Genomic DNA, 25,567 nt, shown 5'->3' with positions numbered 1-25,567 from the left:
CTAGGCTGCATCTGGAGGAGCTGATCCGAGATGCCTGCTGTAGCAGGCATCAGATCAGACTACATTCACCAACAACTACAAGAAAAGGGTGAGCTGAAGCTGCAGAAAGCCATCAAACTGGTTAAAACCCTGGAAGTAACCATCCGCAGCATGGTCTCCTTCTCATCCGATAACACGGCTGCCATATGGGGAATGCAGATGCCACCTTCTTGAGATGCTGGATTGCAGACCGCCCCAATCTGACTGCCGCTGGTGGCGTATACCCGAAATGGTACTTCTGTGGCTTAAACCAGCTGCAGGAAAAAAGGACACTATGTGACGGTATGCAAATCTAGACAACCTCTTAATCCGAGCTGTGCCACGTGCAAGGAATGAGGGCTGCTGCCATCTTGGACAATGCTACTTCCAACGGGGCCACCATCATCTTGGACAATGTGACTCCAAAGAATAACAGCACCGCATGTGTGCCATGGGGGCCACCATCTTAAAGGGCACCCACTTACCAGATCATAAGCCAGTACGGTGGGCCGTACTATGCTGCCATCTTGCCAGACCACAAGCCAGTACAGCGGATCAGACAGCAAGACCACTCTAGCTTTGGTCACACTCGACCAAAACAGCCCTCATCAGGTTAATGATGGACACAGGTAAATAGATGCAAAATGGGTTGCCTGTTCAATAGCAGAAGCATGGAGAGCTTCATCCACCCTGGCAGGGTGCAGCGTTACTCCCTCATGGTGAGACCAGTATCTCCATGGCCTCTGAGTCCCATTCGACAGAGATCTGTGGCAGCTGCATGATGATGTTGGCCGTGCATGGCAGAGTACAAAAATTTTAATTTCCTTGTGATGCCATAGCTCTGTGCACCCGTACTACTGCAATTGGACTTTTAGTGCCACCTTAAGTGCATACCCATGGCATACAACGGGCCCCAAACCCCCCTCACAGTCTTCAACCAAAAGTTTTTAAACAGCCCGCCCTCCCCTCCGAATGGGTTCAACACGACCCGCCCTCCACCTCTCCACCCTCAGGGTGTAGTCCCCCCCAGCCTCTGTTCACCAATCTCACCCCTCATTGTAAGCCCGTTACCACCAAGAGGAGGTGGTACAGAGCTGAACACAGGGCCTTTAGAGGTGAGACGGCTCCTGACCGAGAGGATCATCAAACCCAGTACCAGCCCCTGGGGAGCCAGATAGTGGTGGTTAAGAGTGGGGGAAAGCTCTAAATAGTTATTGACTACAGTCAAACCATTAACAGGTTTATGCAACTGGACGCTTACCCCCTCCCCCACATGGCTGGCATGGTGAACCAAATCGCCCAATATCAGGTATTTTCCACCAATGACTGAAAGTCGGCAGACCACCAGCACCCTATCTGCCTAAGGATCGCCAGTAAACTGCGTTTGGGGCGGATGGCTGCCTCTACCACTTTTTGAGGGTTCCCTTCAGGGTCACTTATGGAGTTTTCATCTTCCAAAGGGAGATGGACTGAATGGTGGATGAGCATGGGCTGCTGGTCATATTCTCCAACCTTGTCAATGTCACTTATCGGCCACGATCTGTAGGACCATGACAGCAACCTTTGGAAATTTCTCCAGACAGCCAAAACCCTTAATCTCACCTACAACAGAGATAAATTTCTAATCCACACATCACTCTTGTCTATTCTCGGCTGCGCCGTGGAGAATGGAGTCATTACCCCAATCCTGACCACATGCACCCCCCGTCAGAGCTCCCATTTCCCCACAGTCTCAAGGCCCTGAAAAGATGCCTGGGGTTTTTCTGTTATGCCCAGTGGGTCCCCAACTATGCAGATAAGGCCTACTCCCTTGTAAAAGCCTCCTCCTTTCTTCTGTCGGCAGAGGTCTGGGAGGCCTCGTGCAGACACGATTAAAGTATTGCATCAAAAGTGATATTGCCAAGGCCACAATGCCCAGTGTAGACGAATCCACCCCGCTCCAGCTGGAGAGTGATGTGTTCGACTTTGTCCTGGCTGCCACACTTAACCAGACTGGTAGACCTGTAGCATTTTCTCCCACACCCTCCAAGGCCCCACAATGCAGCACTCCTCCAGTGAGGAACCCAGGCCATCATTGAGGCAGTACCCCACTGGATGCACTATCTGCTGACAAACAATTTAGCCTGCTGACTGACCAATGTGCAGACACCTTCATGTTCAATTAAAAGCAGAGGGGTAAAATCAAGAATGACAAGATTCCGAGGTGGAAAATAGAACTCTCTACCTACAACTATGATATTTTGTACCAGCTCAGAAAGCTCAACGAGCCTTCAGATGCCCTGTCCTGGGAAACTTGTGCCAGCGCATAGATAGACTGCTTACAAGCCCTCTAGAATGACCTCTTCCACCCTGGAGTCACCAGGTTCTTCCTTTTCATCAAAGCCTACTACCTCCTCCATTCAGTTGAGGACATCAGGATGATGACCAGAAACTGCCAGGTCACACTTGATTAAGGCGACCCGCCTCCTCGAGCCACATCGTGTACTTCCTCAACATCATTGATGAATTCTCACTGTTCCCATTTGCCATTCCTTGCCCAGACACGACCGCTGCTACTGTCATCAAAGACTTGCACAACCTCTTCACCCTGTTCAGATACCCATGCTACATTCATAGCGACTAGGGGAGGGGGGTGTCTTCCTTCATGAGTGATTAGGTGCACCAATATCTGCTGGCCAGAGCTACCGCCAAGCAGAATCACCAGCTACAATCCCCGAGGGAACAACCAGGTGGAAATGGAAGGCCATCTCCCTCATCCTCAGGTCAAAAGGCTTGCCTATCTTCCACTGGCAAGAGGTCCTCCCCAAAGTGCTCCACGTCATCAGATCTCTCCTGTGTACCGCCACCAATGCCACCCCTTGTGAAAGGTTGTTTCCATTCCCCCAGGAAGTCTGCATGAGGGATCACGCTGCCATTCTGGTTGATTTCCCAGGGCCAGTCCTGCTCCTGAAGCATGCAAGAAGCCAAAGTCCGACCTACTGGTCGAGAGGGTCCACCTCCTCCATACCAACCCCCAATAGGCCTATGTGACATACCCTGACGGGCATGATGTCTCAGTGTCCATTCAGGACTCCGGCCGAACAACCAGTACATGCACCCCAAATCACCCATCTCATACCATGTCACTCTACCACAGCTCCCCCCCCAACTGTCTCAGTTCAGTCATCGAACGCACCACCCACTGACAATGGCCAGACTGTCCAGGAGTCAACAGCTGAGCCACCAACAGCACTACAATGGTCACAACAGCAGACAAGACCACCCGTCAGACTGAATTTGGACATGGAACCCACTTCACCCTGCTGGATTTCTTTTGAATGTGGTGGAACCACTGTTATTACTGTTTGTACATGTATGGCTGGCCTGGTCCTTGCTGATTGCACCTGTGGCTCCTCCCCCTTGATTCCCCTAATAAAGGCAGCAACGCCATAACCCCTCCCCCAGAAAAAGCTCGGGTCAACAACATGAGATGTGCCTCCTGTTGATGTTAATAAAAGCCTCTCAATCAGGTAAATCCTAGTCTTTGGAGTTAGAGAGCATATGAACTAGAAGCAGGAGTGTCCGCCATTTAATAAGATCATGGCTGATCTGATCATTGACTCCACCAACTTGTCTTTTCTCCATCTCCTTTAAGTCTTTTTTTTAATGTCAAAATCCATCGAACTGAACCTTAAATATGTTTAATGAAGTAGCCTCAACTGCTTCCCTGGTAGAGAATTCCACAGATTCACTACTCTCTGGGAAAAACAGTTTTTCCTCATCTCCATCTTAAATCTACTTCCCTGAATCTTGAGTTTGTATCCCCCTAGTCTGGCCTCGCCTACCAGTGAAAACAATTTTCTTGCCTCTATCTTATCTATCCCTTTCTTAATTTTATGTTTCTGTAAGATCTCCTTTCATTCTTCTGAATTCGAGTGAGTATAATCCCAGATGACATTCTCTCCTCAGAAGTCAATCCCCTCATCTCCTGGATCAACCTGGTGAACCTCCACTGGACTGCTTCCAAGGCCAGTATATCCTTCCTCAAGTATGGAGACCAGAACTGCACACAGTACTTCAGGTGCGGCCTCACTAGTACCTTGTACAGTTGCAGCATGACCTCTCTGTTTTGAATTCAATTCCTCTTGCCAATGAAGGCCAACATCCCATTTACCTTCTTAATAACCTGTTGTACATGCACCCCAACTTTTTGCAATTCATGCACAAGCCCTCCCAAGTCCTTCTGCACGACAGTATGCTGCAGTTTTTCACTATTTAAATAATAATTTGCTCTTCTATTTTTTCTACCAAAGTGGATGACCTCACATTTACTAACATTGTTCTTCATCTGCCAGACCTTTTCCTACTCACCTTACTTAACTACATCCTTCTCCAGCATCTTAATATCCTCTGTGCAATTTGCTTTTCCACTCAATCGAGTATCATCCACAAACTTGGCTACACTACACTGTCCCCTATAACAAATCAGCAATGTAAATGGTGAACAGCTGCGGACCCAGCGCCGACCCCTGCGTCACCCCACTTACCACTGTCTGCCAATCAGAAAAACACCCATTTATCCCAATTCTCTGCCTTCTGTCAGTTAACCAGTCCGCAATCCCTGCCAATATACTTCCCCCAACTCCATTCATCTATATCTTATTGATAAGTCCCTTGAGCAGCATCTTATCAAACATCTTCTGGAAATCTAAATATACAACATCAACCTGTTCTCCTCTATCTACCACACCCATTATATCCTCAAAGAACTCCAGCAAGTTTGTCAAACAAACATGCCCTTTCTGAATCCATGCTGTGTCTGCCTGATGGAACACCTTCATTCTAAATGTCTCACTATTTTATCCTTAATGACAGCTTCAAGCATTTTCCCCGACTACAGACATTGAGCTAACTGGCCAATAGTTACCTGTCTTCTACCTACATCCCTTCTTAAAAAGTGGTGTGACATTTGCTATCTTCCAATCTGTTATGACCTGCCCAGAACCAAGAGTATTTTGGTAAATGACTACCAACGCATCGACTATACCTCCCGCCAATTCCCTTAGCACCCTGGGATTTATCAGGGGATTTGTCAGCTTTCAGTCCCATTTGTTTGCCCATCACGATCTCTTTTGTAACAATTATTTCATCGAGGCCCTCACCTCCCTTCACATCCCTATCTTTAGAATGCTGGACATGTCTTCCACCGTGAAGACTGACACAAAATATCTGTCAATGCTTCGGCCATTTCCTCATTATTCAATATCAATCTCCCTTCTTCATCTTCCAAGGGACCTATGTTGACTGTAGCCACCCTCTTCCGTTTTAAATATTTATAAAAACTTTTGCTATCTGTTTATATTTTTGCTAATTTACCTTCAAAATCCTCTTCCCTTTATCTATTTCTCATTCAGTTGTTCTTTGTTGCCTTTTAAAGTTTTCCCAATCCTTCAATTTCCCACTACTCTTGGCTACTTTGTGCACAAGCTTTTAATTTTGAACTTTATTTCCTTAGTTAACCAAGGCTGACTCTTCCCTCTCTTTTTGCCCTTATTTTTAATGGGAATATATTTATGTTGAGCACAGTGGAAGGCTTCCACTGTTCCGCCAACTAGACTGTGCTCCCAGTCCACACTGATCAATTCCTCCCTCATCCTGTTGTAGTCTTCCCTGTTCAAGCATAATATAGTAGTTTTAGATCTAACCTCCATCACCCTCCATCTGTATGAGAAATTCAATTGTACTATGATCACTTTTTCCAAGAGGGTCCCTAACTACTAGATTGTTAATTTTACCTATCTCATTGTACAATACTAGATCTAAAATAGCATTCTCCCTTGTTGGATCCTTAACATGCTGTTCAAGAAAGCTATCACGGATCCATTCTAATGAAGTCATCCTCCAGAATCCCTCGACCAACTTGATTTTCCCAATCTCTGTGTAAGTTAAAGTCCCCCATGACAACTGCTGTTCCATTCTTACATGCCTCAGTTACCTCTCGGTTAATTGCCTGTGCCACCATGCTATAGTTATTTGGTGGGCAATAGACAACTCCCATCAGTGATTTTTTTTTCACTTTACTATTCTTAATTTCTACCCAGATGGACTCAACATTCTGTTCCTTAGATCTTATATCGTCTCACTCACTATTGCCTTAATCTCATCCTTGATTAAGAGTTCCAGTCCACCTCCTTTCCCATCCAAGCCTCTAAATCATAAGCCTGGGTATTGATGTGTGCCTCAAGTTCACTCACCTTGATAGAGGGTTACAAGGTAGGAAGGGTTTACATTTTTTTGGTAGGAATATATAGATTAGCACAACATTGAGGGCCGAAGGGCCTGTACTGTAATTTTCTATGATATACTCAACAGATAAAACAGGAAACATTTCAGAAAGTGGCTCACCGTCACCTTCATGTTAGCTTAGAAATGACTTTACATACTGGCTTTGCCAGCACTGTCCAGTCCTGGAATGAATTTAAAACATGACGTAACATTAAGCAACTGGAACCATAGGCTTAAAACCATTTTTGATAGAACATTTCGCATTGCCATGTCTTCAGGTTTTCATCAAAGTCCTTCCCAAAGTTATGTTTTCTGACTGAAAACTTTCTAATTTCCATTTCAATGTACAAATACGGAATGTGGCCACTGTCTACTTAGAGAGACTCTCCACAAAATTTACCACTCAATTTGTGAAATATTGTTCACATGGATTCATTTTGAACTTGATCATCTCCCTGCCACCCCAGCCTCAAATGCAGACAAATGCATCTGGCTGATTTAGAATTCTGTAACATGGCAACTGCATCAGCACTCCATCATTTGTTTTCCAGTGGGAATGTGCAAAATATATGTGGAGATTGTCCCAATTCCATCTCGTCTTCATTTCAGTGATCTTCTTAATAGCTGCAATAACCTTCATGAATTGGCATTTGGAAGATTTTTTTTTTCTTTTTTTTCTTTTCAATATTTTTGTTAGTTTCTTCATATAAATGTTACATTGATGCATGAGAATAAAATAATTTTTTTTTACAAATCTTATAGAATAATGTAAATGGAATTGTAACATTAAAAAGTGTGAAAAAACCATTAAACTACTGATCTATTTATCAAACCCCACACAACTGAGGCAATTGGCTTAACACAGATAGACCACTACTGATCATTATTGAAAAATGAGGTAACCAATGGGGTCAATGTGGTGATACAACCTACTTACTGCAGGGGCAACCACTGTACCTGCAGGTTGCCAACCTGAGAGATTGGCCCCACCTGGCCGGCTGTCAATCACCGGCCCGTATTAAGTCTCGAGCCAGCCCCTTAGGGAGACAGTCAAACATGGCGGCAGCAAAGATACCAAGACTGGTGTGTACAAGTTTAAGTTAATTATAGCCTGCTGTACGGTCTTTGGGCTTTGCATCAGAATCATTTGCACAACAGCACTCACAGTCATAAACAGAATATAATTAGTAACAATTTTTTTAAATAATTAAGAACCCCAAGTTCTTCTCTTGTAAGAAAATTCAAAGATGAAAGAGAACGGATTTCTTCATTTCTGATGTTAAAAATATCCTGACATTGTGAAAGTCAGAGCAAATCAAGTGAAGCTGGAGGAATGGAGTGTATTAGGGAGTGCCAGTGGAGAGAAATGTTTCAGATTGGGACCCTTTATCGAGGCAGGAGTGGGAAGCAGAAATAACAATGATAAGAAGGAAGGAAAGGGGAGGGGCTGAAGTAATAGATACTGGACAAGGCAAAGTGACTGGGGGTAAAGAAGAGAAAGTTTTTAAGAGAAAGGTGACAACAGGAAGAGTTAAACCAGAGGTGCAAACGCATACTGTATTATACACATGTAATAGTTGAAATTTGTGGACCAATTTTTAGGGTAAAATTTAGGGAGTCGACTATGACATGCATACTTTTGACTGCAGTAAGTACCTGTGTCATCCGGGGCACCGGGAGCACGGATGGGACCAAGTTTTAAATCCGCGATCGGGGTGTCGGGAGCCTGGGTGGGTGGCCGGGGCTTCGGCAAGAGTCTGTGGTCGGGCCATCAATAGCATGGATGGGAAGGCATCCGAGGCCTAGGCGAGAGTCTGCAGTCAGGAGTTTGGATGGGAGGGCGGCTGAGGCGTCAGGAGATTGAGTAGGTGGGTTTTTGGGACCTAGGCGAGAGTTCCTGTTCAGGGAAATCGGGAGCTCCAGTGGGCGGGTGGCCTGGGCCTAGGTGAGAGTCTGTGGTTGAGGCATTAGGAGCTCCAGTGCAGGGGGTCAGGGCCAAAAATAGGTGTGGGGGCATAATTTTTTTTAAAAACACAATATCCACTATTACATGCATATATAGGTAGCTGTCAAAAATAATGAAATTTCAAGGTTTGGAATATAATATATAGCGTCCATTAATGGCAGCACCACCAAAATGAGAGACGACCACAAAGAACAAGGAAATGCTGGAATTGCTAGTATTTACAGTCCATGGGAGGATGTTCCACGAAGAAGCTTACTTTTGTTGCTGTCACGGCGCACATGGCGCTGATGACATGCCAGAACTTGGTATCCTCTGAGACAATATCTCTGATCTGGAACTGTGGCTCAGCCAGTTGTAACCAATTCCTGAGCTGATTTCCCCAGAAGGGTGGCAAATGCACGCCCACAGCATTGGTGGCAGCTGTTGTGACTTTAGCGGTAGTAGCATCCTGCATTTTGTCACATACTAGGTGGGTTCCAAAGACGTTGGAACCATCAGGGTCACCACTGTAGTGTCTGCTAAGAGCAGCACTACCAAAATGAGAGAGGTCCATACAGCACGAGGTGAACCAGTAACTGAACTTTATTTTGAATTACTCCCACTGCTCGAGGAGACCACCCACTTCCTGTTTGTGGCGTTCTGGCCTTAGGAAATGATGTCAGCACATCATGGCGTGCAAATGGAAGTGGCACAGTCCCCTGGGCAATGCGTGTCATCAACAGTGGGCTTCTCCGTGGAAGAGGGGCCATGCCATATTGTGTTGGACACCTTGGGTGGTGATTCAGCCTGTTTAACTGCACGGCCACTCGGCCCACTACACCATATTATTAGATACAAGTGCTGGAGAAGCTCAGCAGGTCACACAGCATTTCGGGCCTGAACTTCGTCAAGGTATGAGCAAAAGAGGAGCCTGAATAAAAAGGTGAGGGAGTTTCATATAGTCAGGATAATGCAAACTATTTTGTAACTATTTCTCACTGCAGTAATTGTAGTGCACTACTATGGGGTGTATGGATATGTTTATGAGTGTGTGTGTGAACAGTTTCTTGATATGGTGGAAGGCATCAGTATGTAAAGTCTCTTCCGTTATTCGAATTTTGCATCTCTAAGTTATTTAAGAAGCTTCCCAAGTAATGCATAGACATAACTGAGAGGCAGGGAGGAAGAGGAGAAGAGGGAACAAGGGGGAGCAGTAGGTAAAGTATTCATCGGTAGATACAGGTGGAATGGTAGAAGATTGAAAAGTTGGTGATGGGGGGGGGGGGAAGAGAGACGGGACAGAGAGGGACAGAGTTAATGGAAATTGGAGGTCATTATTAATTACCTTTTTTTTTTCTTGTTGATGTTGTGTGTCCTGCAATGTTTTTCCAGCACTTTTGTATATTGGACTCAACTCCAGTATCAACAAACTTTCTTGTTTAACAATTTGATACATTTTACTCAGGTACATTTTTAAGTATTTGACCAATAAGCATACAACTTGAATTCCATCAAAACTTCATTTCATTATTGAGAAAACATTGCTCATATTTTAAGGTAACAAAACATTCCTCATTTTTCAAGATTCAAGATTATTTTATTGCCATGAAATAAAAGAGTTGTAATATTACATGAAATTGTCTTTAGTCTGCCATAAGTCAAAGATTCGCCATAAGAAGAAATTGCCCAGCCAGAGAAAGAGAAGTAAAAGGGAGTCCTTTCAGAGAGAGAGTGCCTGTGGATTCACCTCCAGCGCTCCCACAGCCTCTGCAGCCACACAGACTTCAATGCAAATCATCGGCAACCTGAGGTCCAGGTCCAAACCTCTGACATGATCAGGAAGCCTTCAGCACTCTCTCGCAACCCGGTTCCGATACCTGGTGTGGTAAACTACTGTTGTATGTATTTGTTGGTTGGGCACAAACATTGGCCGGCTGTACTTGTGGTCCCTCCCATAGGCTCCTCTATAAAGGTAGTGGTTCCACAGCCCCCGCCTCAGTGCAGAACAGTCAAGCAGCATGGATGAGCCCTTGTTCTTTAGTGAGAAGAAGCCTATTGGCTTCTCAACCTCAGTCTTTGAGTAATTGATGTTGCATCACCTGGTACCTTTTCAATCAGTCTCAAGCCAACCTCTAGCAGTCCTCAGCCTAGTGTGAGTCCTTTGACTGCAGTCATCGACAGCCTGCAGCCTCGATGGGTTTCTCACCCCGAGACACCAAAAGCCCACTGCCTGTATGTTCTTCAGCCGCAGAGCCCTTCACTGGTCCTCCGCCATGGTCACCTTCCTGTCGGGTCATCTCCTCTGCTTCTCCTTCACAAACAGGGAATGATCTCCCCGTTACTGGTGCCCTGCGCCAGTCCGTGCTTCCCCGGAATGTGTAAACCCTCAAGGCCACTACTACACACAGGCTTTTATAGTAAACCACTGTTGGCTCCTTTGACGGAGTGTTTAAAGTCTGTACAGAGCAAAGGTTGTTAGACTGGGCAGTGGAACCCTGCAGAGGTGTGTTGGGTCTCCTCTCACCGTTCTCCCTGGCCCGTACCTTTTTATTTAAGACATTAATCTTTTTCAATGCCACTTATTATAAAACCATTTGTGAATAGAGCGTCTTGCCTGGCAGTGGAGCAATCTAGACACATTTTAATTCCAACCTAATGATTCTCCGGCAAACAGATGGCCAATGACTTTGAAAATGCATAATTGAAATGCCATTTCATACAATTGTACCTGAAGACACAAAATGCATGCAAATCAGTCCCAACAGAGACATTTGCCCTAAAATAACAATGTTAAATAAATTGGTAATTGCACAATTAAGATGAGAATAAATATTACATATTAAAATTAAACGAGAGTCCTTTACGAATGATTCTTCTTTCAAATGAAATGTTAATTAAACAAGCCTCACCAGGTGAAATCTCAAGCACTTTGTGATACACTTCATCGGTCCATAATCTCAAATCTATTTATAGAATATTGGACGACCAATCTTCCACCTGCATCCTATCATCAATTTCTTTTGTCTCTTCCTTAAAAAAACTCAATTAGACTCATGAGACATGACCTGCTCCTCACAAAGCCATGCAATCCTCAAGACATTGTTTTTTGAAATGCTCATCTTCTGCAATAGTTTTCCCACCACCAAAGAATGCTCACTGGTCTTCAATTCACAGAATTTTCCCTCTTACCCCTTCTTAAATAATGGAACTACATTTGCCATTTTCAATCCTCTGGCAACTCTCATGTGGACGCAAAGATCGTCGCCAACGTTCCAGCAATCTCTTGCCTCACTTCCTGCAATAATCAAGATCCTGGGGACTTACCTTTCTGCCTATTTTTAAAAAGATGCAACACGTTTTACTTTCTTAACCTCAACTGGCTCCACCACATTAGCCATGCACACCCAAATCCCTCTCCCTGATAAGCACTGAAGCACCTCTGCCTCCAGGAACATGTTTCCCCTTTATCAGTCCTCCCCTCATTTTCGTCATTCTTTTAGTCATCACATTTATGTAGAATGACTTGGGATTTTCCCCAATTCTCCTTGCCAACTCTCCTAAATCTTTTATTAGCTCTTTCTGGCTTCCAGACAATTAACATTATCCCTTCCTGACTGTGGCTTCCTAAACTTTATCTCTCCGTCCTTCCTCTCTGTTCTACCTCTCACCAAATCGTATCTCCTTTTCCCTACCTGTCTCAGTGAAACAACCTATTCAGGACCCCATACAAGTGGTCCTTAAACATCCTTCACATTTCTGCTGTGCATTTCCCTGCAAACATCTGTTCCCAATTCACTCTCCCATGGCTGGCTAATGCTGAGGTAATTAGCCCTTCCCCAATTAAACACTTTCCCATTCAGTCTGCTTCTATCCTTGTTCATGGATGTGATAAAGGTCAGGGATTTGTGGTCTCTGTCTCCGAAATGCTCACCCATCAAGACCCAGACTGGCCTCTCCTCCAGTTGTCTTGTCCACTAAGGTGTCAGGAAACATTCTTAGAAAAACCTGGCCCATCCGAATCTTTTGCACTGAGGAGGTGCCAGTCAATGGGCAAGTTAATATCTCCCATAACAACAATGCTGTTATTTTTGCACTTTTCCAAACTCTTCCCACTCTTCCAAACTGCTCCTCTATATCCTGGTGGCTATTTGAGGGTCTATAGAATATTTCTGATAGAAAAGTTGCTTCCTTCCGGTTTCTGACTTTAGCACACTGACGCAGTAGACAATCTCTCCACTTCTGCAGCTGTAATACTATTGGCAATGCCACTCCCTCCTCTTTTATCACTCTCACTATCACTTTTCAAGCATCTAAATCATGGAACTTGCATCACCTAATCCTGTCCTTACATCATTCAAGACTTAAATTTGAAATTATCATCTTCTTTTCCTACTATTCATTGATACATTGATCAAAGTCATTGTGTTCAAACTAAATAATTTGCTTTTCACTGGCAGTTTTTGTAAATACCAAATCTATGGTACATTTTGGCCCACGAGCCCATGCAGTCCAATTACACCTAATTCACCTACAATCCCTGATACATTTCATAGAGCCACCAGAGGAACCATATGCAGACCAGGGAAGAACATGCATAATCCTGACAGCATGGGATTCAAACCATGGTCCCAATTGCTGGCGCTGTAACCGTGTTGCACTAACCATTATGCTATCCACGCCACTCAAGGACACCATGGTGGGGCTATTCCTCCAGACTCTTAAGTAACTGACCAATAACTCTGTACTCAGCCTTCAGGTTGAACCTACCAAAATGCATCACTTCATGCATATCTGGATTGAACTCCGTTGGCCAGTTTTTTGCCCAACTCTGCATCCTGTCTATATCCTTTTGTAACTCACGACCACCTTCAACACTTTCCGACAAAATTGGAATCATTTGCAAATTTACTGACCCATCCTTCCACTTCTTCATCTTGGTCAAAACCCTGTTGAACTCCGTTAGTCATTGACCTCCAAGCAGAATACTTTCCATCTACTACTATTTTCTACATGCAAGCCGATTTTAAATCCACACAGCCAAGGTTCCATGGATTCCATGCCTCATAACTTTCGGAATGAGTCTTTAATAGGGGACTTTGTCAAATGCCTTAATAAAATCCAAATAGACCACATCTGCCACCCTACCTTTATCCATTTCTTTTGTTACCTCCTCAAAAAACTCAGTCAGGCTTGTGAGGTACAACCTTCCCCTCACAAAGCTATGCTGACTATCCTTGAGTAGATTGCACTTCTCCAAATGCTCATAGATCCTATCCAGAAGAATCTTCTCCCATAGTGTGCACACCATGACGTAAGATTCACTGGTCTAAAATTCCCAAATTACATTTATTTTTAAAACAAGGAGACCACATTTGCTATTCTCCAATAATCTGGCATCTCTCTTGTGGCCAAGGAGGACTCAAAGATCAGAGCAATGCCCAGCATCTCTTCCCTCCTATCCCACAGCAACCTAGGGAATATCACATCCAGCCCCAGGGACTTATCAATCTTAATGTGTTTAAAATGATCCAACACAACCTCTTCCCTAATCTCAACATCATCCAGTATACAAGCCTGTTCTATTCTCACCTCACCCTGATTGAGTCCTTTTCTCTGATGAATAATGAAGTAAAGTATTCATTTAGAACTCTCCATCCTCCTTCGCCTCCAGGTGCACGTCATCTCCTTTATCCTTTAGCGGCCCCACTTTCATTATCACCATCCTCTGTTCTTCATATATACAGAGAATGCCTTGTGCTTCTCCTTAATTCTATTTGCCAAGGCTTTCTTATGCTCCTTTCAAGCTCTCCTAAGTCCTTTTTAAGTTAGTTCTCATGAGCCGTTCCTGTTTCCTAAATCTGATGTATGCTTCCTTCTTCTTCTTAATTTGCTGCCTCACTGGTTTTTTCAACCACGGTTCCCTTTTCCTATCATCTTTTACCTGTCTCAGTGGGACAAACCTATCCTAAACCCAGTGCAAGTGGTCCCTAAACATCCTCCACATTACTAATGTGCTTTCTCCAGTGAACATTTGTTCCCAATTTACTCTCCCAAGTTCATGCCTTATCCCATCATAATTTGTACTTACCCAATTAAACACTTCCCCAGTTTGTCTGCTTTTATCCTTCTTCATAGCAATGCTAAAGCTTAGGGAGTTCCGGTCACTTTCACCAAAATGCTCCCCCACCGAGGTCCGCCACCTGACCAGGTTCATGACCCAGTACTAGATCTAGTATGGGCTCTCCTCTGGATGGCTGGTCCACACATTCTGTCAGGAACCCTTCTTCAACACTCCTGAGAAATTCAGCCTCGCCTTGCAGTAAGGACATGACAGTCAATATTAGGGAATTTGAAGTCTCCCATAAAACATACCTGTAATTTCTGCACCGTTCCAAGAACTACCTTCTTATCTATACCTCTGTGACTTGAGGGCTATTTGGGGCCCAGCACAGCGATTGCACTCTTCCTATTTCTGATTTCCACCCACACTGACTCAGTAGACACTCCCTCTACAACAGGGGTGTCAAACTCAAATTCACGGAGGGCCAAAATTAAAAACTTGGACTAAGTCGAGGGCCGAACTAATTATTTATTGAAAATTTTCAACAACATCTGCATGTTTTCTCTTCTTTCAACATATGTAATGTTAAACTTATTCTTATTAAAATAAATGTTTAATAATAGTTTTGGATAAACTCTTTCCAGAAGCATTAACAAATGAGAAATAAAATATTCAATAAATAATATTTCTCTATAGAGGATTTGTCAAATGTTGCTAGTGTGCTGTCGAATAGTAAAATCTGAGGGCTATTGAGAATGTGGGAGAATAACATGATTCCTGAAACAATCAAATGGGTGACTGATTGTGGGCATGAACTCTAGCAGGGTTATTTGCCATGCCCTTTGTCCATTGGTACAGATATCCTTTGATTTACACACTTTTCAAGTTTTATGCCTAATGAGCTTGTATCCAGGTGCAGGACCATTTTTAACCAGGAATATATTTATCACTGTGACATGAAACTATTGGAAGATCGTTTTATCTTGATATTAAAGTTCATAATACTTACTCAGGCCTGTGTGCGGGAGGGCGGGGTTTGCGGGCGATCGGGTTGGACAACGACAGTGCGGGGGCATCAGCTCTCGCTGCAGGGCGGCATCTCGGTGGATCAGCGGCCCCGTCACCGTGAGTCGCAGGTCAGCCTGCGGCAGGGAGGGGAGTGGGCAACGGTCCTGGCGAGGTCAGGCCCCCCCTGAGTTTCAGCCGGACCCCCCTTGACCTGCTGAGTTTCTCCCGGACCCCCCTTGACCTGCTGAGTTTCTCCTGGACCTCCCTTGACCTGCTGAGTTTCTCCCAAATCCCCCTTTGACCTGCTGAGTTTCTCCCGGACCCCCCTTGACCTGCTGAGTTTCTCTCGGACCTCCCTTGACCTGCTGAGTTTCTCCCGGACCCCCCTTGACCTGCTGAGTTTCTCCCGGACCTCCCTTGACCTGCTGAGTTTCTCCCGGACCCCCCTTGACCTGCTGAGTTTCTCCCGGACCCCCTCCCCTTGACCTTCTGAGTTTCTCCCGGACCCCTCCCCCTTGACCTGCTGAGTTTCTCTCGGACCCCCCTTTGACCTGCTGAGTTTCTCTCGGACCCCCCTTTGACCTGCTGAGTTTCTCCCGGATCCCCCTTTGACCTGCTGAGTTTCTCCCAGATCCCCCTTTGACCTGCTGAGTTTCTCCCGGACCCCCCTTGACCTGCTGAGTTTCTCCCGGACCTCCCTTGACCTGCTGAGTTTCTTCCGGACCCCCCTTTGACCTGCTGAGTTTCTCCCGGATCCCCCTTTGACCTGCTGAGTTTCTCCCGGACCCCCCTTGACCTGCTGAGTTTCTCCCGGACCTCCCTTGACCTGCTGAGTTCCTCCCGGACCCCCCTTGACCTGCTGAGTTTCTCCCGGACCCCCTTTTCTTTCCGTGCCGGTGTCCCAGAACCTTTCCAGGGCAGTCTCCGCGCTCAGGACCGCGCTGGGATCCCGGTCAGCGCTGGAGGTGCAGGTGAGTGTGCCTAATCCCGATTCAGCCCACGCCACTCCCGAGATTGGCGGGGGGTTCCACCCTACCTGCCCGACCAGCCCTTCTCTCCACGTGTACTCCAGGCACCCGCCGCTGGTCCGGTGGGAAGGCACAGGGCGGCCGGCGCACCCATCGCCCGGCGGAGAGCCCCAACCTTCCCTCCGGTGTCCCGACTCCATCTGCAGCTCTAAGAAACGCTGTGCCACTGGGGTTCCGGGCGCTGGGAAGCGGCCTTGGCTTCCCCTGATACCGGCCAGGCCGTGCTGCGGTGGGGGGATGGGCGGGGGGACACGACAGCGTGTTTATAAAACCACCCACCACTACTTTTCAAGGACCAGGATTTTTCTCTCTCTCTCTCACCCTGGGACACAGCGGTTACTGTGCATGCGCTATACTGGCGCGGCGGCCAGCGGGCCACCTCTAATACATTTTTGATATAATCTTGCGGGCCAAATATAATTATATCGCGGGCCAAATTTGGCCCGTGGGCCAGAGTTTGACATGTGTGCTCTACAGCGTCCTCTCTTTCTGCAGCCTTGATACTATCCCTGACCATGCTTCTATCGCCCCCAATCTCCATGCCACCCCTTTTAAAACACTGAAATCCCAATACCTGCATCAGCCAATTCTATCCTTCTGCCAGCCAAGTCTCTGTTACAGCCACAACGTCATAGTTCCACGTCCTGATCCATGATCCAAGTTCATCCCTTTTATTCCTAATACTCCTAGCATTGATAGAGACACATTTCAAATGCTCCAACTAGCTACATTTATGATTCCTCCCCTGCCTGTCCTTCCTCACAAACTCATATCACATAGGATCATGATTTTCACCTTCCTCTCTATTCTCTGCACTCAAATTATGGTTCCCACACCCCTGATAAACTAGTTTAAACCATCCAAACAGCTCTAGCAAATCTGCCCGCCAGAATATTGGTCCATTTCCAGATCAGGTGCAACCTGTCCTTTTTCTACAGGCCAGACCTTCCTCAGAACAGATCCCAATGATGCACAAATCTGAACCCCTGCCTCCTGCTCCAAATCTTCAGCCGTGCATTCATCTGCCACAATTTCCTACTCCTACCTTCACTGGTACAAGGCCACAGGCAGCCATCCTGAGATTACCACCCTGTTTTTAAGCTTCTTCCCTAACTCCCTGTATTTCCTCTTCAGGACCTCATCCCTATTTGTATCTGTCATTAATCCCAACGTGGACCACGACACCTGGCTTCTCACCACCACCACCCCCCCCCCCCCCCCCCGCCACCTGAGAATGCTGTGAACTCAATCAGAGTCGTTCCTAACCCTGGCATGTGGGACGCAATATACCATCCGGGAGTCTCGATCTTGGTCACAGAGCCTCTTAACTGTTTGCCTAACTAATGAATCCCCAATCATTACAGCTCTTCTTTTCTCCCTCTTCCCCTCTGAGCCAAAGTGCCATAGACGTGTCTACAACTTGTCCCTGATTGATTGTTTACCCCCCCTCCCCCAACAGCATCCAAGATGGTATATTATTGCTGAGAGAAATGAGGAACTCCAAGCTGATTGCCCATACTCTTTCCCTCTTCTTGCAGTCACCCACCTGCCTGCCCCCTGACCTTTGAGGGTGACTTTCTCCCTGAAGCTCCTGGCTATCATCCCCTCCTCCTCCCGAATGATGCAGAGTTCATCCAGCTTCAGCTCCTCAACTCAGTCTGTAAGAAACTGCAGGAGGACACACCTCTTGCAGGAGTCGTCATCGGGAACAATTGTGATGTCCCAGATTTTCCACATCCTGCATTCAGAGCAATCCACTCCCCTCACAATTCCTTTCCCCCACAGATGTCATAACTTAGAGTTTCTTCATTTTTTTTGTTTTTAAAGAAAGAATTGTCTTTCTTCAGTGGATAGAGAAACTGATGTCACAATAAAGTGTTGTGCCCCGAGACATGAATCCAAGGCCCACCAATACTTTATTTGGCCCATGAGCTTGTGCCAACCATGATGTCCAAAGCAAACTACATATCTGCTGCTTGCACCTGATAGCTTCTATCCCCTTAATATTCATGTGTTGACCCAGAAGCCTATAAAATGCAACTAACGTATGTTCTTCCTGCATGACTCTTGGCAGACTGCTCCAGGCATCTACTGCTCTCTGTGTAAAATACTTGCTCCACACATCTTCCTTTAACTTTCGCCCCTTCATGCTGAACATGATCTTTGTAGTGTCCCTTCCTCTCTTCTCACCCCACCTTTTATTTCAGGCACCTGCCAGTTTTTGCTTGTAGAAGGGGCCAGGCCCAAAACCTTTTTATCCCATGGATGCTGCATGCCCTGCTGGAGTTTTCCAGCTCGTTGGTATATTGCTTTGATCACAGCATCTGCAGACTTTCTTGTTTAACTCCTTGAGAGTGTGACACTGTTGCCCTGGTGGAAAGATTCTGATTGTCCACCATATCAATGTCTCTCATGATACTGTACACCTCCATCAGGTCACCCCATAACCTCTAACTCCAAAGAATACAACCCAAGTTTATCCTAAATCTCCCCACAATTCATACTCTATAAAACCAGCAACAACTATGTGTGTGTGTGTTCACATAGGGTATTCTGTACCCTATCCAAAGCCTCCATGTCCTTTCTGTAATGGGGTGACCAGAATTACACACACTGTATTTCAAGAGGAACCAAACCAAAGTTTTTCATATCTGTAGCAAGATCTCCTTACTTTTATACTCAATGTCCATTGAACTAAGCACACCAAATGCCATCTTGACTTGTGTGATCACTTTCAATGAGCTGGGAACCTGTCCTAAGATTAAAACCTTTTGGTTGGAGACAGGTACTTTATTGGAATGAATAACGGGGGTTAAATTCCCACAAGATCCAATGCTATTTTTATTGGGTGATATTAGTCAGGTTAAACCTAAATTAAAATTGAATATGCATCAAGTGAAGTTTATTCAGATTGATTTAGCAATAGGTAGAAAATGTATTGCTATAACTTGGAAACCTGATATCGATTTGGGAATGGAGAGATGGCATGCAGAAGTTGAGAGTTGTATACCACTTGAGAAAATTACTTATAATTTAAGAGATAAATATCATTTATTTTGGAGAATATGATGCCCATATTTACAAACAGTGGGTATGAATTCCCTTTCTCCTAAAGGTTTCTGTCCACTTGAAGTTTTAAAGTCAGGAATGCTCCTCTTGAAGATCTCTTGTCCCACTTTCTTCATTTCTTCTTTGCTTTGTAGTGCTAGAGGGGGGAGGGTGGGGGCTATGGGGGTTCTTTCTTTTTCATGCTTTTCTTTTTTCTTATATATTGTATTGGATTTATATTACTGAAAAATAATTGATGTTTTTGAGGTTTTAAATTTAATGTTTTTTTTTAAAAAAAGAGCAGTGAACCTGGACCAAAAGATCCCTCTTCACATCAGTTGAAGCATTAACTATATACATTTGATCTCCCAAAGTGCCACACATCACACTTGTCTGCCATTTCTGCAATTGATCTATATTCTTTTGTACTCTTTGATAGCCAGCTCCACCAATCTGAAAGCATATAAACCTACCCCCTTTTTCATCCAAGTCATTTATGTACGTCACAAAGAACGTAATCTCAACACCAATCCCCACTGAACACCACTGATCACAGGTCTCCAGCCAGCCTCTACCAATAATTCTATGAGTGTCCTAAGTTCACATTCAAAATATCAACTCACCATGGACTCCTGCGATCAGCCCACCATAAGGGACCTTGGCAAATTGCTTAATGAAGTTCATATCAAAAACATCCACTGCCCAACCTTCATCGGCTACCTTTGTCATCAACTCAAAAATATGATTTGTCCTGCACAAAGCAACCTTGACAGTCTCTCTTCTGTCCATTGTTATGGGCCCAGAGGACCCCAAAACACAACAGCAATAGAAATTCACCAAGATAAATGGTGACTAAAACAAAAGTCACTTCTAATTACCTTTAAACATGAAAACAGGATCAAACTTTAACTTATTACTAATAACTTAACCACATTCTAATTCTAAGCGCATGTGCATGTAACGTGTGTACAAGTTCAGAAAAGTCCTTTTATTCACAGTCTAATATCACTTCTCACACCTCCAAGTTCACCAATATCAGGAAATTCTTATACTGTACACAGAATTTAACATTTATGAATTTCATCAGGCTTGAAAGGTAAATCGTTACCGCTCAGGAAGGTCCTTTTCGACTTTCAGAGTGAGATTTGTTGCTCATTGGACACAAACTGATTCCTTCCGATCAGCCGGGTCAGTGTCTTGCTGAAGAAACTTGCCCCATCAGGGTTTTCCAGATGATAACCTCCTCTTCTGCAGGTCACCACAGAGTTCCTTTTTGTTTTCCTTATTTGAAGTGAAACATTATGAAGCCAGTCCTCTCCTCTTTTATGGACCACAAAGGCAGTGATTAAAAACTCAAGAGGCATAGTAAACCCTCCAAAATTAATAAAAAGTACTCCAATTTTGTCCATCTTGCAGAGATTGGAACTGGAGTCAAATGTTCTCATGCACCTGTTCTTATTTCCTGAAGAACTCCACAAGCTGCACTAAATTGTTGAACTATTAGCTTACTAATAAATATGTAATATTTCAGTTTTTAAATTACAATGATTTTGTTGTTCAGTAGTGAAATAGTGAAAGAGATTTAGCATTTTAATAATCTTCATGTCATTAACAGTCCATAAATGGTCTGAAAATATATGATAATGGAACATAATTTAAATAATGAATGAGGTCGAGAAAATCCTGGACAACTATTCACACAATTATTAAATGTGCCACATGATTTCAGTAAAGTGCCAGCTGAAACACAACAGCCAAGGCAATGTAATCCATTTTTGAGCAATAAACCCACAACCTTTAGGGCTGATTTCTCCCGCAGGCTTTGCAATTATTTCCTGATTCACATCATTCATCATTTCAAGATAAGGCCACCAAATAAAATGGTAATAACCTTGGAAAGTACTGACTGAACAGAATATTAAATGTCAGTACAAAAGGGAATTGGAAATATTGAAAATTGCAGGGGTACGGGTGAGCAAGTGAGTGGGACTAATTGGTCATTGTTTTTTTGGAACTTCCTCTTATTGGCTACAATCAATTAGCAAATCTCACATTACTCATCTACCCTTACTAGTGTTTTTAAAACACTCCTGCTCTTGCTTAAAATCTCAGTGCAGGAAAGAAACTCAGAGTAGGGTGATTAATAGACAAAGGCTCCCTGATAAGGTGATAATACTAGGCCCTTTCAAACTGCTGTGTAAAAGGCCCAGTTAGCGTCCCAGTTACGCAGCAGTTAGAAAGGGTCTGACCTGGTCAACCCCGTCGGAATCCAACCAGGACCCTGACCTACCTCAGAGGTAGTCAGGGAACCCAGTTAAACTTACCTAGTTCACATCCACAGACGATTTGAAAACAAAAATGGCTATCCCGCTTATTCCGGTGACATCAGCATCATTGTGGGGGGGCCCCAGTAATTGCACCTGTGTCCCAGGAGGGCTAACCAGGTGCTACAGTTTAAAAGAATTAGTGATGTAATGGGAACTATCGGGGTGGGGTGAAGGGCAAATTGGACCAGATGGAACCAAAGGAGGGGACAGAAGATGATGGAGACAGAAGGTGAAGAGGTATGAGAATGGGTGGTGGGTTGGGGGGACATCTCTCACATTCCCTCTGATGTCAAAATAAACATTGCTCACTTCATCCCCATTTGTTGGGAGGGGAAGATGGGGGGGGGGAGAAAGAGTGGTGAGAAGGAGAAAAAGAAAGGGGGGGTGAAAGAGAAAGGGGAAGAGAAAGAGTAACAATTTGGAAGAGGGGGAAATCGAGCAGAGCATCTCCAAGTTTGCCAATAATGCAGGAATGAGAGGAAAAGCAAACAGTGCTGAGGATGTGGAGTGTCTGCTGCATGGCTGACGTCGAGGTGGGGCATCCATGGGCATTTCCCCCCCAAATGAGTTATAATGACCGCTCCCCCCACTAGCATCACTAGTCTCCACACGATATAAGCAGCACTTTTGTCTGTGACATCAGAGGGAAGGGGAAGGGTGATGGCAGAGGTGTACAGAGGATCATGATAGGTGGCTAGGCACCCACTACCACCTCACTGAGTGAGTTTTTGAATGTCGCACTGTGCTCCCCCCACCCCCGCAGTTACCCTAATCCTCCCCCCTCCCCCGATTAGACTTGTTCTGACACCAACCCTGGTCTGCTGGGAGATATAGATGAAGTGAGAGATCAATGGAGTACACTGCCAGTAAATAGGAGGTCATCCACTTTGGAAGGAAAAACAGAAAACCAGGTTATTATTTAAATGGTGAAAGATTACAGCTTGATGAGGGAATTGGGAGTGCCAAAACATGAATCACACAAGGTTATCAAGAAGCCTTCATTGCTAGAACAATTGTGCAGCAGTTATACTTTGTGAGGAGTTTGAGGAGATGTCACTCAGCCCTTTCAGGTGGACCCTCTGTCTTGAGGGTTGCGGCAGGAGAGAATCTTAACTTGCAGACTCATCTTTCAGGTGCCAGCCCTAAAAGGCTGCTGCAGCGTTGCCTGGTCCACCCAAAAGGGCCTATTCATATCCAGAGACGCCTCGTAGCACCTCCGGTTCTGATGGAGGTGGGGCAACTGGTGCCGCAGCGCCACCCGTCATAAATATGCAGCATAGCAATGGCTGTCTTTCCTACTCATAATCCCCCATGCAGGTGGAACCGCTCTGTGCTTCCCACAACAGTTCCAGCTGTGTGGGGGATTATGGGTAGGGAAGACAGCCATTGCTATGACACATTTTGAGCTGCAGAGAGCGGCCAAGGTGAAGGAGCAGCCAGCTGGGCTGTGACATCCCCAGTGGGGCAGCGGCGGCTGTCAGCGGGGAGTTGGGTCGCCAGCTGATAGAGTCATCAGCCTGCCCCAGGCAGCTATAAGCGGCTGCACATTCAGGTGGTTTATATGTTTGCATTTTGATGCTGCTGCAAAACAACTAATTTGTTCATGACAATAAATTCGGATTCAGTTGAATTTAACATCAGTGAAGTCCTGCTGCAATGGTACAGGGCACTGGTGAAGCCACACCCTGGAGTACTGGGTGCAGTTCTGGTCTTCTTACTTGAGAAAGGATACACTGGTTTTGGAGGCAGTGCAGAGAACATTCACTAAGATGATTCTAGAAATGAGGGGTTAGCCGATGAGAGATCTATACGAGTTGGAATTCAGAAGAATGAGAGGGGATTTGATTGAAACTTGCAAAATGATGAAAGATTGAATGAGGCAGGAAAGTCACTTTTGGTGCCTGAGACTAGAACTAGGGGATACTGCCTCAAGATTCTGGAAAGTAGATTTCAAACAGAGATGAGGAGAAGCTATTTCTTGGAGAGATGCGTGAATCTGTAGATTAGGAACTGGGCACGGGGCCGGGAGGGCATAGTGGAATGTGAAAATAAAGGTGTTAAACCAATCACGTTGAGCAAGTAGAAGCACTAATGCAGTCAACAATTCACCAGGAAAAAAGGCAGGATATTTGGCAGGACCCTGGACCACAGGGTTTAAAAGAGCTAGATATGTGACTCGGGGGATGTAGATGAAATTAATACATTCTTAAAATTCAACATATAAACATGACTATTTAAATGAATTAGTTAAAAATTCCATTTGAAGGTATAAAGCTCAAATATTTAAAATGTGGAGAATTTAAAATTCCAGAAACACCAAAAGCATTCTACATAAATCTGAAAACCATTCTTGATACCTTCAATTAGATTAAAAATCAATTGTCTCCATATTATGAACCTAAATACGTGCTCCTGTGCTTTGCTGTTCTAAGGTAATCAGAGTATTAAAACACAAATAAATATGAAAAACAAATCTTCAGATCAGCAAGACAAAGTGATGCCTCATTTTTTCAAGGACAGAGACCTTACAATGGACAATAATTTCTTTTAGCTACATTTTATGGATTTTGGGTTCTGTTAGGTCTGCTTTGTTCATGAATGAGTGAGTCAAACACCAGACTGAGTCGAAATCAAGGTTCTTTGTTCTTTATTGCCGGATTGTAACACTTGCAACTAACAGTGTTAGTTGGAGAAGGCGCATTCTGCCGTTATCAGCAAGTGATGTTTTTTATATACCTTAGGATACGTACTTAGTAAATTATCATACCATGACATTGTCCAATGAATAAACTGTTGCTATCCTTCTCTGCTAGTTTCCTGCACATCAATTTGTCATCCCCACTCTTATCTTGAGAGTACAAGGTCACAACTGCATCTTGTTACGGCCCAGCACTGGGTGACTCCTTCTACATTCCCAGCTCATGATGTTTTTACCTAACAGTTCCTGATCACAAAGTCACCTTAAAGTTTTCCTATTATGTACCTTTTTTTCGGTGATTTCCTGTCATATTTTAAGTCTTCTTCAAGCATACAAAACCATAAAGTACAACGTTTCATTGAAAACTCATTTCCTGCATTCGCACTTGGACTTTTAACCTGCGGATCTTGGTGCTAAAAGTGGTAAATATGATGAATGGTTTCACCAGGACATGTTGACCAAGGAAAAGCTGTATCAGGGTAACTGGAATCCATCAATGCTGGGCGACTATTGTTGGACACTGACAATGAGAGGCATCAGATGCTGAGTACAAATTTAAATCAGCGACAGAACATTTTTAGCTCAGTTGAACTGATGCAATGTGTCAGCATCATTCTGCGACTAAACATGCTAAATTCAATCAAAGTTCATTTAATGTTTCTCCAACTTCTGACGTGATACATAAAAGCTGAAATTATCTTTGTGTTCACCTTGAAGTTGTCTATCATAATTTCCATTTTTTTTTCCCAGGAAGACAACTAATTGAAACAATTTGTTGTCCAGTGTTATCAGAAGCTTTGGTAATTCAACAGAAATTTCATTTTTCATTATTGATCACTCTTCCCTCCTTTAAATAATGAGTCTTTGTTAGCATTTTTGCTGGAATATGTACCTGCGACTGAGAGTTGATGTTGGCTCCCTGCTTCACGAGTGTTCTGACCACTTCCGTTTGTCCAGCCAGAGATGCAATGTGCAGAGCTGAATTTCCTTTCTGCAAATACAGTGAAAAACCAACATAGTCAGTTATTTTTTGGACATAAAAAGAGAAATGCAGAGAATCCTGGAGCAAGATTTTCCTTGTTTAAATGGGGCAAATCATTCATCAAAATTCCTTGCAATGTTCAACAGCTTATATTATAACAGAGAATATTTGAATATTTTACACTTTAT

At 44.4% G+C, this 25,567-nt stretch overlaps 1 protein-coding gene across 4 annotated transcripts in view; it reads right to left on the bottom strand.

Moving 5' to 3' along the window:
• The window catches only part of LOC138758165 (ankyrin-2-like), a 355,676-nt gene extending 330,317 nt beyond the window's left edge, over positions 1-25,359 (bottom strand). For all 4 annotated transcript variants that reach the window (XM_069926699.1, XM_069926701.1, XM_069926700.1 and 1 more), the window contains exon 1: positions 25,290-25,359. The gene's annotated coding sequence lies outside the window, so the exon portion shown is untranslated. The remainder of the gene's footprint in view (positions 1-25,289) is intronic.
• Positions 25,360-25,567: the final 208 nt, after the last annotated feature.

Source organism: Narcine bancroftii, chromosome 3 (assembly GCF_036971445.1).
Source record: "Narcine bancroftii isolate sNarBan1 chromosome 3, sNarBan1.hap1, whole genome shotgun sequence".
Taxonomy (NCBI): domain Eukaryota; kingdom Metazoa; phylum Chordata; class Chondrichthyes; order Torpediniformes; family Narcinidae; genus Narcine; species Narcine bancroftii.
The sequence above is the reverse complement of the archived record's forward strand: the minus strand, read 5'-3'. Positions and strand labels throughout refer to the sequence as shown.